The sequence below is a fragment of the Cupressus sempervirens genome, chromosome 10 (assembly GCF_028749045.1).
Source record: "Cupressus sempervirens isolate cs-2001-9-10 chromosome 10, ASM2874904v1, whole genome shotgun sequence".
Lineage (NCBI taxonomy): Eukaryota > Viridiplantae > Streptophyta > Pinopsida > Cupressales > Cupressaceae > Cupressus > Cupressus sempervirens.
The window spans coordinates 188,469,938-188,485,782 of NC_143127.1; the positions used below are offsets into that span (position 1 = coordinate 188,469,938).

The 15,845-nt window shown below is 33.9% G+C and overlaps 1 pseudogene; it reads right to left on the bottom strand.

The window, feature by feature from the left end:
• Positions 1-1,891: 1,891 nt before the first annotated feature.
• Positions 1,892-15,643, bottom strand: LOC149533271 (F-box/kelch-repeat protein At5g43190-like; annotated as a pseudogene).
• Positions 15,644-15,845: the final 202 nt, after the last annotated feature.

Below are 15,845 nucleotides of genomic sequence, written 5' to 3' on the forward strand. Positions count from 1 at the left end.
GAGGGGTTGCTTAAAGTTTACCCTGTTTGCAAACGTACTAGGTTTAGGAGTTTTTATGCACCCTTGTGAGGTAAAGTATGCCCCCTTCTGTATGCACCATCCTCCTTTGTGGTGGTTTGTGTTTGAAAGTTACAAGCGAGCAGGAATTAAAAATGAACAATTGTAAAACAACAACAGGAAACTAAAGATACAACTGTCAAATCTGGCTACAGCCACTTTCAAAGAAGGGAGATCTCTTTATTAAGATTTGACCGGTACATAAATCCATGACATGTACACAACAGAAACACACACAACTAATAAAATGAGGAGATGGGAGAAGGTCAAAGGTCATGATTATGCTTCACATACCCAACAAGCTCCCACTAGAAGTCCAACTGATACAACCATGAACAGTGGCTTCCCCGTTTTTCTACTTTTAATGTTATATTGTAATGAGTTCCGTAAAAGATTTCAACTTTGTCAAACTCTGTTTACGAACAATATGAATTAATCTTCTCCAAATTTTATTAATTTGAATACAATCTAACACCAAAATATCTTTGATTACAACTTTTACATATGTAAACTCACCCATAAATCCACAATCAGAAACACTTCCAATGCTATCTGAATGCCAGTCGCATTCATGAGTGATCTCCCAACTTATCATGTCCCACAACACAATCTGTTTATCAAGCTACACATTTTTCTTAAATGTAATAAAATCAAAACTGTGTCACTTCACAGTTGTCTTCTCAATGAAAAGATCATACTCTTCAACTTCTCCATACATGTCAAATGCTTCATCCAGAATTTATGAAGTAGAATCCCAGGAGAATCCAAACATAACCAGATCCCATTGAGAGGGATCCTCACCTGCAATATCCCTAGTATCATCTGTAACTACATGGTATAAACAGCCTTTTTTTTTGAAGTCACAACATCAGGTACTAGGTTGAAACGAGATAGTGATCAATTGAACTTATTATTTCATATCCAAATACTGTGAAGACATTATGTGCTACGAAAAGAGAAGGTTTTATCAGTTTTATAGACATCCTCTGCAATGCTGTGACAATTGTCTTGCTGTTCTGATCTGCAAAGGAGTTATGAACCTAAAGAGTTGGATTCAATAGAGCCATGGGTATTCCGGTGGAGCTACTCTCCCTGTTGGCAGCATTTTCAATGGGATTAACAATCCTTCCACCACAGGTTAACACCATGCCATGTTGCAGGCACAAGGCTCTATCTTTGTCTCTGTCGCCTCCCATTTCTTCATGAACATCACATTCATACACTTCATCCTCCTCTTTCATAGGCAGTTTTGAATCTTCAGTTTCCAGACACTGATACAATCGTTCAAGCTCCTATTGACATTACCCATTATAAGGAGGTTTGTTCTAAAGGCCAACTCGAGGTCATTGCAACTTGTAGAGCCCACCAGAACACTATGTCCAAAAACAATCAACCCCTTTTCCTCTGTCAAAACACTCTGAATATCATTCACATAAATGTTGAAGCACCCATTAATCTGTGGCACTCCTCTGAGTGCCAACAGGATGCCTGAGAACTTGAATGTACCCAAAAAATTATTGTCCTGAATTTGAGCCCTCTCGCCCTCATACACATAGATCAAGCCCCCAAGATGATTATCAAAGTGACTGGAGAAAGTATGCTTACTTTCAGCCTCAGAGTCACGATGCTTATGGTGAATAGAATTTGAATCAGGATCCATGGGAAAAGGAATCCTCAACATACCTTTGCCCATTTTGATGTTACTTGATTCTCACAATCGAATTGACTACCCTGTGTTTTATTGACCTGTGCTAGAGATCACTGGGAGATCACTGTGAGGCATTTGAGACAGACGCAGGTAATGAAAATTCCCTCTGGATCGGATTGGTCACGTTCACCACAGACTGATCAGTGTGGAAAGCATCAGGTACGATGGATGAAATTCCTTTCGGTCACAAAGTCTCCAGCAGCCTAAACCATCTGATCACAGGGCAAAACAGAGGAAGTAACTATTTAGACGTTTATGTATCACACTTGTGCTAGATTATGATTCTGAAATAGTGCTCAATGAAGTACTGCAGCTACTGTTGTAGCATGTTGTATCCTTATCAATCGCCACTGGAGGATAATGTGAAGCAGGATGATCAACCTCCCCACTGTCAATTATCTTCCTCTCATATATTCTCACCTTTTTGGTTGTCTGCTGTACAATTTTTGCTTCACCTTAATCTACTGGAAAGCACAGTCCGCACCTCCTCTTTTGTCAGGCTCTTTGCAGTAAACTGTTAATTTCTGTTATTAAGACAATCGGTTATAAGCTTTCGTAATTCTAATAATTTGTTATTATCAAAAGTATCAGTGTAATTCACATTTTCATCCTCACTCTAACCCATATTGGTGTGTTTCATTAGGAAATTAACTATAGGTTCAGGCATGTCACTGATCTCTGTTGTGTTCTTTTTTTTCCTTCATGGATATCGGTTATTTGTTTGGTTCCAATTTCTATTTATGTTCTAAGGGGGCAGAAAATAGCTCAATATCACTCTTCAAAGAACTCCCCTGATACAAAATATTCATTTCATGTATTTTCATATTGTCTATTTCGGTCATCTATTTCCATTGGTGAAACTTCATTTTCAACAACAGTAACAACTCTTTTATCATTAAATACTATTTTTTCTTTTAATTTTTTATATGTGAAATTGCAATTGCAATTTTCAGAATTATCATTTCTATTGGCTGTTTCTCAATTTCATATCTCTGCTCCTTTTTACCTTCTTGATGAGGTGAATTCTTAAATTTTTTCTGAAAAACCCTACCCTACTGTCTCAAATAGCTCCCATTTCATTATGATGTACTAAAAAAGATGAAGTATCCAACCTGTTGCCTTCTGCAATTACTAAGGACCCTTTTACCACTACTACATAATAACATATTTTAAGACATGTTTGAGACATTCCTCTCTTGTCTATAACTTTTCACTTTTTGAAAAATCAATATATTTACTTATGTCTCTAATACGACGAAATAGAAAGGTCATTAAAAAAGGAAGTGGGATGGAAAATCCAAGACGTAATAAAAAGACTTATTAAAGAAGGTGGGCAATTTGGAATGCAAAATGGAAAATGGGGAAACAATCGCAGAAGTAGACCAAATTTGTAACGCAAGAGGCTGCGAACAAAAGGCAACGACAAAAAAGAAAGAGAAAACCCTAATGTACGAGGGATTTCATCCTTTGAATTCTCTAGAGCCACGATGAGCAAAGCCTGCTGCCTTGATGCACCTAAAATTAGTGGCTAGGCAGGTTGGAGAGTTCTTCAGAGGAGCAGCAGAGCACAGAATCAAACATAACAATGCTAAATCTGATAATGAGGGTTCGCTTTCCACGGGAGGAGCTATACAGGGAAAAAAAATGGAGCTGACATAGGCAATGGAATGGATGAAAGAATCATAGGAAGCTGAACAAAAAAGCCCTAACATAAGGGACAGAACAAAAAGAAACAACATAAAAGAAAAATGAAACCCTAATACGCGAGAGGCAGCATGTCTAAATTGTAAATACCTTGGACCCACGTTGCACAAGCCCTGCCACCAAATTATAATGTTATCATTCCAATGGTTCTGGATATTTGGCATTTTAATCTATATCAATTAAAAGTTTAACATCCCCTAATCACAGTAAGATCTCTTCTACCCCAACGAAGGATCCCATCACTTTGCCGATGACCTCTCGGATATCTAAATGTAAGAATTCTATGGCCAGGTAATCTATGTTAATCCATTTTGGAAATGTCTTTAGTTTATAATATTTTGGGTTAAAATTAGGGTACCAATCAAGAACGTGGAAACTAAAACCTTTAAAAGGCAATAGCGTCCCATTTAAGATTTCCTTTTTAATGGTCTCCTTTTAATGTTGTACAAATAATTAATTGTCTGGAAGAGTAGCGATAATTAACTGTTTTGGGAAGGTCCGAACCACCAATTCATGATTTTATTTAGAGGCTGGTTAGGTTCACTTTTTTGTGCACATGGGCCAAACTTTTAACAATTCTACAACCTTGATTCCATTATTTTGTTTGGGAAAATTAAGGCTTTGAAGTCACTTCTATGCATCAGTGTCTGATTCAACATATTTCCCCCTGTTGTTGTGGTTGGCTTGTGCTACCTGTGCAAATGAGTGGAGATCTTTGCATTTCTCTTTTTTCGTCGAATGTCTGATTGATTATGGGTTGAACTTTCCCTTGGGCATTGTTTTTGATAAACCCTGCTTTTGAAATATCGACAACCTCTAGCAACACCATTCTTATGAAAGTAATTGTTTGTGTGTGTCACGTTTTAGAATCTCAGGATTTCCAAATTGACGGATTAGGATTTCTTCACTCGTCTGACAAAATATGGTGTTGCCACAGAAATTCTATAGGTAGTACTAATAATTTGATTCGAGGACCTCCTTCCTGTTGGAATAAGTCACTAGTTTGTTGCACCAAATCTACTATTCTGTTTAACAGTTGACTGCTGCTCCCTATTCTGTAGCCATCAGTTTTGTAGGACTGTAGTTAACTCCACCACATGTATGCGCAATTGAATTTGTCTCCAAACACATGGCAAGGTTGTTAAGTGAAGTGTTAGTGCTGTCACATTAGATGATCCACATGTAAGCTCTAAACAGCTAGAAGTCCTCTATTTATAGAGGTTATGTAATTGGTTGTTAGGGTGCAGCCAAATCAATGAAATAATTTTGTTATCTGCTGTCACCATGTTTCTTTCTAGTTTTAATTTTTAATATAGTATCAGAGCTTTATTGACACTTGGGCTGTGGTAGAATTATTTTTGTGTGAAATTTTTCTATTGCAGGTTATAATGTGATTGAGGAGCATCAAAGAAATCTTTGAGTGTTTGGAAAGCAAAGATGGACAGTGGAATAGATTGTTTTAATTTTCAATACTTCCTTGTATTCTTTCTTTCCTTTTTGTCCTTCGTAATTTTTCTGATGTTTGCAATTTGTTGTCCGTAGGAATATTCGCAGGGATGTAGAGCTCCTCACTCTACCATTTTCGGCAAATGCTCATCTTTTACAGTAGTTAAGGAAAATATAATATAGACTTGTTATTCAGTTTATTTTCATATGGCTCTAAATAATCAAAAGAATTTTTAATTCAATAATCAATTACATGTGATGTAAATAAAAGAAAGTTAAATGAATGAAAATACTGAACTGTATTGAAAAAATGCAGATAGAATCATTTATATGAATTAAATATAATTCAAAACAAGAAAAGCAAATTTTTAATAAATAAAATTAATTTCAGTTGATATTTCTAACTTTCTTCTAATCTATAGTCATTGAAGAAATAATTCTTGAAGGCAAGTACATCACTAGAATCTATCCCTAAAAGAATTGTATGCATGTTTATGGGCATATCGTGGTGGCAGGGCTTGTGCAACATGGTTCTAGGGTATTTAGACATGTTGCCTTTCACGAATTAGGGTTTCATTTTTCTTTTCTGTTGTTTCTTTTTGTTCACATGAAACAATATATTGAATGTTTCTTCATTTTTCTCTCACAGCAGTTTGACAAAACATATTATTACAAAATAGGACACTAAACACATGAATTTTCATTCTCAGCTCCTCCAAGAATGGGTCCTGATGCCCCATCCACTTTTGGTTTCATTTGTGGTAAGTTAATATGGAACTATTTTAATTTTTGTTAGTTAAGTGTTAAAAAAACTTCTTGTTGATATAATTATAATTTTTTTGTTTGCTAGATTATGTTCCCTGTTCTATTTAGTTTTGATTTGGCTTCCCAGCTTCTTTCAAATGAAATACTCTTATCAATAAACTCCCGCTTGCTATAGATGTAGAAGATGATTGATGTCATGCTGGAAATAAAGTGATCATGCAACTAAGAATGGACTAGAAAACTGTTTTTAACACCATTTGTCTCTATTTCCACCAGCATGCATCTTAGACAGCTAAATAAATCATCTTCTTGCAATTTGTTTGTCTCGGTTTTTAATTTGTAAAATGTAGTTTAATGCAAATAAAACCTGAACTTTTCATCCATAGTTTGAAGATAAGATTAGGTCAGTTTTGTTAGAAATAGTCAACAGTCATGCTGTTATAACCAAACAACAAGTATGCCACACATTTCCTATTAAATTGGTAACAAGATAGGAATGTCCTCCATGAAACTAGGTCATACAACATTATCCTAAGAAGATATGAATGTCCTCCATGATACTAGGTCATTTAGCATTATCCACTTATCCTCTAGAATCATCTTCTATCAATACCCTCATCTCATAGGCTCTCTATAAATAGAGACCATTGCATAGCTTTGTTGAAATCAGTTTGATGAATAAAATTTGCTTCTCTCTTAAGTGTTTATTTCTGTTTTTTCCATTGCCAAGTATTTGTGCTTATTTCAGATCTTAGTAAATCTTAGATCTCTTATTTTTATCATGGTATCAGAGCAAGGTTTAGCCAAGTTTAGCTGGAGATTTATCTAGAAATTCAGCTAGAAATATTGCTAGAGGGTTTTGCTACAGGCAAATAGTTTGCTGAAAATGGTTTGTTTGCAGGGCTGATTTTTTTTGGAGTGATATTTGGTTACAGGGTTGTTATGCTACTGGAGTATTGCTAGATTGTTTGAACTTGATCTTTTTGCTAACATGGGTTCTTCAAATGAAGTTTTTCCTATCTTTGATGGAAGTGGTTTTGTAGATTGGAAGATTGCAGTCAAGAATGCTCTAAGAGAGAAGGCTTTATGGAGGATAGTAAATAAAGAAATTGGAGAACCTCAACAAACTGATAAAGAAAAGGAGTTGTGGAAATTTAAGTTGGAGCAAGCTAGAGGTATTATTGGTAAAGCTTTGAGCCCCAATCTAAATAGAAGATTTGTTGATATTGATAACCCAATAGAGCTATGCGAGACCTTAGAAAAAGATTATAAAGATGCAGACATGGCTAGCACGTTTAGTATAGAAGAAAAATTGATGAATTTAGATCCATCTTATTTTGAAAAAATGTCTGATTACTTCAATGAAGTTACTTTTTTAAATACTCAGCTAAAAAAAATAGGTGCTGAATATGCAAAAAAGGATTTTCAGTTGATTGCAATGGTTGAAAGTAAGCTTCCCCAGCCATATAAAGTTTTTAAGGAACCAAGGAAAAGGGTTCTTCAACTAAATCCCAATACCCCCCAGCAAACTTTTGATCAATTTTGCAAATCTGTTTTAGATGAAGAAGTTCAACTTATTAAAGAAGGGCATATTAAGAAGAATCATGCATAGTATTGTCAAAGAAAACATGTACAAACAAGTTCTTCAAAACATGCAAATTTCCTTGGCTCGTAGTAACTAAAATAAAGATGTTGTTAATAGCAGTTAGCATTAATTTTTTTCTTGCATAGTTTTCATCAGCAATTCCTTTAAAAGAAGACCGAGTTCTGTTATTTTTCAAGGCAATTTTGGGTTTTGCATTCTGGAAACAGAGCATCGCCTGTTTTTTTCCTCATGATTATGCTTGCTATTGTTCTATTTCACTATGTTGTGATCATCTATTCTATTGTTTTAGTTTTTACTATTGGTTGGTTAATTGCTGTTGTAAATGACTATTAATATCAAATTTCACAATAGACAGAGCAGCCATATACATCCTAACTAATAAATGTATAGAAGAGGTCTCTATGTAAAGAGAAAAATAAATTATGATATGCACAATCTGGATGATAACATTGAGTCACAAAATTTTAGAGTCACACAATACTTCTCTGACTTGTTTAGATACACATATTTGTATATCAAATGGAAAATATGGATAAGATACTGTGGACATATGTAACAAACGCATTTTCATAACAAAATAAAGGTGTTCTAGAAAGAGTTTTCCACAACTAATTATTGAAACAAAATATTTTGAATTCCTTTTCTTGAGGCATTAACTGATTTTAACTACTAACGATTAATGAGATAACAAAACCAAATTGAAATAACTGTAATAGCATTCAACTAAAATGATTGTAATAATGATTAACTAAAATGACTGTAATAATGATCAACTAAAATCACTGTAACAACGATCAACTGAAATTACTGTAACAATGATCAACTAAAATAATTGTAACAATGATTAACTGAAATAACAAGCAACTGAAATAATTGAAATAACGATTTACTATCTTTTCTTGCATACAAGTAAATGCATAACATGAAATAGAAAGAAGAACATACGAGAAGTAACTAGTGAGTCTTTAATTGGTTGTGTAAGCCTCGGCTTTCGGTAGGAGGAGAAGAATTGACTTAGACTTAATCTTCCAACCTTGGACCATATTCATCCCCACACAATCTATTGAATAGAAAGGCTTTCCCTACCCCGGGATTAGGCTCGGGATACTTTTAGTCTAGCCACTTGAGCATTCCGGTGTTTAGAATGTCCGCAGAGTATAGATGAACATGTTTGAATAACTGACACTACTGACATCAAGTGATCATAGATGGAAAACATGCCTTTAACAACCTTGGCCAAGGTTTTCGGAAGGGTTCAATGACCCGATCACCACTGCTTGACTTGATAACAGGGGAACAATAAGTATGAACATGCACAAGCTATTAGATGATTTTCCTTTCTCAAATAATTTAGAATTGTTATGTGATGTCTAATTTTTATTTCCATGTTATTGTAGATTTCTATCTCACCTCTTCACCTCTTCCTTGGCTATACAGCCTGGTGAGTCCTAGGTGTTTGAATCTCAGACCAATCAGCTCTGTCTGTTGATTCTCAACTTGATATAAGAATATTACATGTTTTCAACATATCACATTTTTGTCACTTGAGAAATATAATCTTAAGACTTGCAAAATAAATACCATTTGATTTTGACATTCAGCAGTAAAATGAAGATGTGGAATCATATCATGAACAATTGACCTTGACTTATCATGAGAAGTTTTGACTTAAGAAGGAACTATCGGATGATATCAAACAAGGATGTTGTATGACTTTTCAAGAATCTATAGCTTACTGCTATAAATACAATGCAATGGTATCTAATAAAAACATATTATAAATCGATTGGATATGGTAAGTCAACCACATAACCTGGTAAGTTAAGAAGTATTGGAGCCTTGATTGGATGCTATTAATCAGTTCCTTCATGGAAATAACTTCAAACGTAGATCTCAGTGTGATTACCAATCACGTCTTTCAGCAAAAGTATTCAATGAAATGGGCAAATCGTGGCAAGGAAATATGTAGAGGGAAAGAACATGAGTGTTACATCCCAATTTTTGACCTAGCTTGAAATATAGACGTTTAGGTTCACATGAAGTCAGTTGGCAGTTTAATTTGATATAATCTGGTGAAATGGTAAGATAGTTAGTCGTTATGATTTCAAGTGAAGACCACATATTAGTTGATCGTTATCGTGAATTCATGGAATTTGGATGAAAGGTTAACTATTATGATTATTTATGAGTATATAATTTATAATTTAATTACGGAGAAATTCCTTGTAGGGAGCATGCCAAAAGGGGTGAAAACATTGTTAGAAAAGAATTAGGTAGGACATCACCATCATTGGGCAGATAGATAGAGGAACTAGCGACTTGGAATAGAATACATCTATGGAATCGCATGAGTTATTTTAATAAATAGTTTGATTAAAATAATTGAGTTATTTAATAAATAATTTGATTAAAATAATTAAATTATTTATAAAACGTATCTTAAAAGATTTTTAATTATCTTTTGTAGTAGTATTTTTAATAATTGTTTATAAATGCTCATTTAAATATAAATATGATTTGGCTTCATTATCATTTAATAATTTAATAATTGTACTTTATAATAATGTTCGAATTATATTAATTGTATTATTATAATCTTCAAATTTTAATTTTCCAATTCATTCCAACTTCTTATTCTTTTCTTTCTTAGTCAATTTAATAATTGGAATCTGAATGGTCATCTTCGGTTTTTGTAGGGGCTTTCTTGTAATGGATGGTAGTCGTAGAGTTTAGCTTATTCTATATTATGGATTTCTTAATCGTCTTTTGGCATTCAACTTTCTTGACCATTTCTTTTCCTTGGCAACTGGATATATTATTTGATTTCACCGGAGAGGCTAAGCTCTGCTCAAAACGCATCACCCAGTCACCTTCGTTTAGAAAATTATCTTTTCCCAACTTAAAATGTTTTCCATCTGCTGCGGGTTTGATAGCAAGGTTGGAAAATTTAAATAAGTGCAAATCGATCTCAGTTTTTAGTCATGTAAGAGATATCAGATGCAACCCGTAACCTTTTATATTATGCTTTCTACAGGAATATTTTGGATTCAAAAATTCGTTCCTTAAGCTATTTGTATTATGGCAATGATTTAAGTAAAGGTTACTGTCATTTTCTCTCTCAAGGTCTATCGTATTCCTTAATAAGATAAAGATTTAATTTATAAGTCTGCCATATTTCATGAAAAGATTATCATTTTCCTCTTTTAATGACTATGGTTTTTCTTTAAGATTTTAAGACATTGCTTGAAATAGTGTGTCGATTTCCATGTGATCATGTGACGCTGACCTATGTATAAAACTCTGTCATGCTTCTTATTCATATATAACAGGATATGTGAGATTAGAAATTCTTTGAATTCATTTAAGGTTCTAGGCAATAAAGTTACCATCTAGATGGATATCAGTTACAAGATATTAGGTCACCAAATATGTTTATATCGTTGATTGTCCCTTTAACCATAAATTGTCTCAAAATGATGAATGGTAATGCTATGAAATTTATACTCAATTTGGTGATGAATATGAAATCATGAAAAATCCAATGTTTTGGAACTAGTATAAACACAGACTGAAATATGTGGACTGTAATAGATTTATAATTATTAGAAATTATGCTTATATTACAGATGAATCTTAATTCTTTAGAGTGTATCAATCATGCATATAAAAGATTGAAATGCTATGAAAGCTGTGAGCATTTAAATTTAGCTTAGAATGTTAAACAAAGATGGAAATATTATCATAAATCCGAATACCATGGAATTCACCAGGCATTATGGTGAAGGGGTGGAATTAATTAATTAGATATTCAATTTGAGATCTTTAAAGAACATAATTAAGCAATCACAGTTAGTGAAATGTTGGATGCACTCAAAAACTGATAGAATGGGTTTTTTAGAGAATCTTGAATACCTGGACTCACCCGACTATGTAGCCAAGAAGATGGGTGATGAGGTGTGAGAAAGGGAATCATCAATAATAAAAATTCAATATCAGTTATGACATATCAATAATCATCATTTATTATGAATTAATTAATAGCTCATGCACATTTTTGTTATTGTGATCTCCTACTACCAAGTCGTATGGCGTGTTATATATCATGATGCCTAGTGGATGGAATGATGTTCCCTGCCAATTCCGGGTAGGGAGGGCCTTTTCCCGTTAGAGATTGTGTAGGGATATATTCTGGTCCGAAGTTGGGTGGTTAAGCCGTTGACAATGTTTCACCTCTCTCAAGACGTCGGACATGCGATAGATAGAAATAAGCCATGCATTCATTTGTCTATCTAAAATAGGTAATATCACTTTTATTTATGAGGAGGTAAGATTAAATTGAGTTATTTCGTTGTTATTGTTATTTTACACCTAGATGTAAGGGATAGATTCATAAATACTCTTCATTTATATGAATATCGAATACAAGTATATTTCTAATCTTGAGTTACTGTTACAGAAAGGAGTCGAAAGGAAAAGAAAATTGAAGCCCTAATTGATTGTATGACAGCTGGAACCTTAAATGATACAGTGGTATTGGAAACCCTAATTAAATTCGTGGTATCAAAAGCCCTAGATGAAATTCGTGGTCACAGAAGCCCTAAATTGTATCCGTCATTGCGAAAGCCCTAAATTAAATCCATGGTAAATGATGCCCTAATTGATACAATGGTATGTGATGCCCGAATTTAAAATAATAGAAGTATTTAATTGTAATTATTATTTGATTATAAGATAGTGGTTTTTAGATGATAGTTGTTATGAGAAATTGTTATAGTGTATTGTGGACTAACTCGGGTGGTTGCAGAAGCATCCCTAGTTGATTTCAATCTCAGTTTTTCCAAGGTATGTAGTTTCAATTTATGTATTAATTTCATTTGATGGTACTTCGAGTTTTTAAGTTAAGAAATTTTGTCTAACTAATTTTAATGGTAAATCTTGTTCACATGAACATGAATGATATAACGGTCTTCCTATGAAACGAAGAAGTAATTGTATTCCTTGAGTAAGTTGAATGATAAATTAGACCCGGGAAATCAGGATGTTACAGTGAGGAGTAATGCAAAGAGATATCGTGAGGAATGAGACTTTGTGGTCTCTCACGGCTTCATAATTTAAAGAAGTATTTGAAAAATCTTTTGGTTTCCAAGAAGCTATAACTTAAAAAGAAAAGACTTGGCTTCTTGAACGCCAATATGCCAAATGCGCATTTCGGTTTCTGGCAAGAATTTGAATAAATATGGAAAAAGATTTGAAGGTTATAAATCAAGGATAATTACACGTAGATGGATTTATGAGAGGGCATCATATTATTTATTTTATCCAAAGTCGTATCTATTATTGAGTATATCTAAATACATGCTTTATTTGGAAGATTATTTTATCTTTCTGTACATGTATTTAAATGTACATATTTGATAAAATCTTGTATAAAAATAATATTATAATGTCACCTTTATTTCTATATCTATGTGCACGTACATAAATATACATTATAGTGATGTGGTGAAAAAGTCAATCAAAAGCCATTTGAGGCATGCATTATTTTTAATTAATTAAAAATAACTAATATTTTTAAATGTTTTATTTAATAGCTCATGTGTGGCCATCGATTGTATCCTGATGTTGAAGTCGCTAGGTCCTTACCAAGACAGTTAAAAGCCATACTTGATAATTGAACTAAACTAGTATCACATTCCGTTGATCCTGTTTAGCAATGCTTCTCCCCTTCATCTTCTCCTGCAATCACTCGTGCAACATTTTCCACAATAGTAACAAGTTCTATGATAAATCAATAATAACATTTTATGTAGATAAGGAATTTAATTATTAACCATAATTTCAAAATCAAGCAACTAATAATCATCACATGACAAATAATGGATAATGACCATCATCATTAAATAGTTAACATAATGAATACAACAAATATATTTAACTACCCTTTTCACATGATTATGAAAGAAAATCCATTCAATTCAACGACTATAAATAAATTTAAATTAGTTCAAAATTTGGGATGTAACAACATAGCATTATATATTAATATAATATCCAAACATTTCCATATGCATGCCTATATTTGGATTCTGTCGACTGTTTATTTAATAGCTCATGCGTGTCCATCGATTGTATCGTGATGTTGGAGTCACTAAATCCTTACCAAAATAGTTAAATTATCTTTTGCTGTATCAAGTAAAGGGTTTATGAAAAACATTTGAAATTCGGGAAAACTAGAGAATGTAAGAGTGTGTGTACTCACAACAAAGGCATAAACATAATATAAAAATACTATAAACAAAGGTATAGAAACAACATATATAAATAATTAATAATTATTTTTAATGTTATGTAGTATGCTCTTCTCTATATAGATAATTACTGTGACGATATGTACATTTTAAAATCGTCATATCTGGGCATATTTGTATCAATGATTCTATACCAAATGTCACATGTGCTTCCATTCAATTCCGCAAAAAATAATTGTCGTATTGAAGGTAATTTTTATCCAACCACTATGCAACATCTAAACATTTTGGGCATTACATAATGAAAGTTAATTTCATGTTTGCATATTTTTATAATGTTTTGAAGTTTAAAATCGCTAAAATTTTCATGTTTGCATATTTTTATAATATTTTGAAGTTTAAAATCGCTAACATTTATATTTGCACACCTTTTCAAGATATTGAGCTTAAATCATGCAGCCTGTAGACTGCTTTTATTTTTTGTGGTCTTACTTTGGTAGCCTCTCTTAATTATAAAATTTTGGCTGCTTGTTTTTCTTAAAAATTAGAACACCCTATATTTGATTGCTTTGAAGCCAGTCCAATGGCCACCCAAATCATAATACATGCATAAATCAAATCATCACAGCAACTTAGAATATGACTGGTATCAGTGTTGCAAGATCATAAAAATTATTATGCACTGCCTTATACTTGAAATCAGAAACAGTAGCCAAGGGTTTGAATTTGACATCCATCTATTCCTGTCGAGTATATTTTCAATCAGGTTTGTTACATTACTAACTGCCTTTCATGATATCATATTTTCAAATATGACCTCAGGGATTATAAGATCACACAAAAACAAGCCTATGGGATGAATTATAGCAACTTCAATATCTCAGTTGCAGTTAAAATCCCACAGCCGCCGAACTTAACTTATTCTGAAATTGCCTAGATAAATACTATTGTGACACTGTTCATATTTATAAAAATGAAAAAGAAATGTATAATCATGCTGCAAGGAGACTAATGGTCAACTCTGCAACCTTGAATCCTCATAAAATTTCATGATCAAGAGTAGGCCAAAGAAAGTAGACCAATGGACATAAACTGGGAGTGAAAGAAAACCATTTGAAGCCATAACTTGCTTCATCAGGTATAGATGGACATGTAGGCCGCCAATGCCATGTCCGACATTGCAACTTGTAAACAAATACTTGAGATGATGGAAAACAGGAAAGATAGATGTAGTCTTCATGGCCTACGCATCATATTTGGTCATAATTATGGTAAGAAATTGCAAGGAGTTTCTTGCACATCATCTCTGGCAACTTCTGGACCTCCCTCCATTCTGTTATGTGCTCATTCAGCTGCCACACCGAGATGCTCCTTGAAATTTCATTCTTTCCAACTCCATTAACAAGATAAAGCTGATTGCTACAACTTACCAAACAACTGCATACAAGTGAGTCCGGTAATGGGATGGGTCTGGTAGCTTGCACCCTTCTCCATGACCCTCTTTGCGTATCATACCCCACAAGCCCAAATGCCTCTGATGCGCTAAAATATATGACACCATCATAGTAATTCACGTCTTATCTCAGGTTTGTTTGCATTGGAACATCCTCCGTTCTTTGCCAGGTATCACTTACTGAGCCATAGATCTGCGTCTTCCTATCAAAACATGTACCTGCCACTAAAATCTTGTCTCCAGCCACCTGCAACAGAATTTCAATTATGTTCAAATGAATTGTAGGGAAGCTCTCTCCACATTTTTGTTAGGGGATTGCAAACAGAAAGGCAGAATGGGGTTTTCAAGCACAATAAGCCACCTGAGGCCCCACAACTCATGCTGTTGGATAAGGAAGAAATGAGAGAGATATGATGTGCCACTTACTGAGAAAGCTATCATATGTCCTGACAATTTTGTGATCCTGGCACTTCAACATTACCAACCAAAGCCTGTGTGATATTTTGGTGCACAGTGAAAGAAAGCTTGACGATGACAGGAGCATTCCATATCTTGCACACACACCTAAGACAGAGAAAGGATTCTGCTGGTAGCTTTGCAAGGATTCTATCTATTAGATCCTCAGCCAGAATGCTCCAAATTCTTGCTTCCATCATTAGTGTTCACACAGTGTGACATCACACACCAATGCAGCAGGATAGGGGAATTCCTTTCCTCCAAACCATGAGTCAACTGGGAATTAGTGCCTATTTCCAAGGAACCATCAGTATTTCTCTCATGGCTGGAACTGAGTCACCTAGCAGTTGAGTACTGACCCTATCCAGAAGAGCATCCAAACCAACCTGATTTTCCCAATAT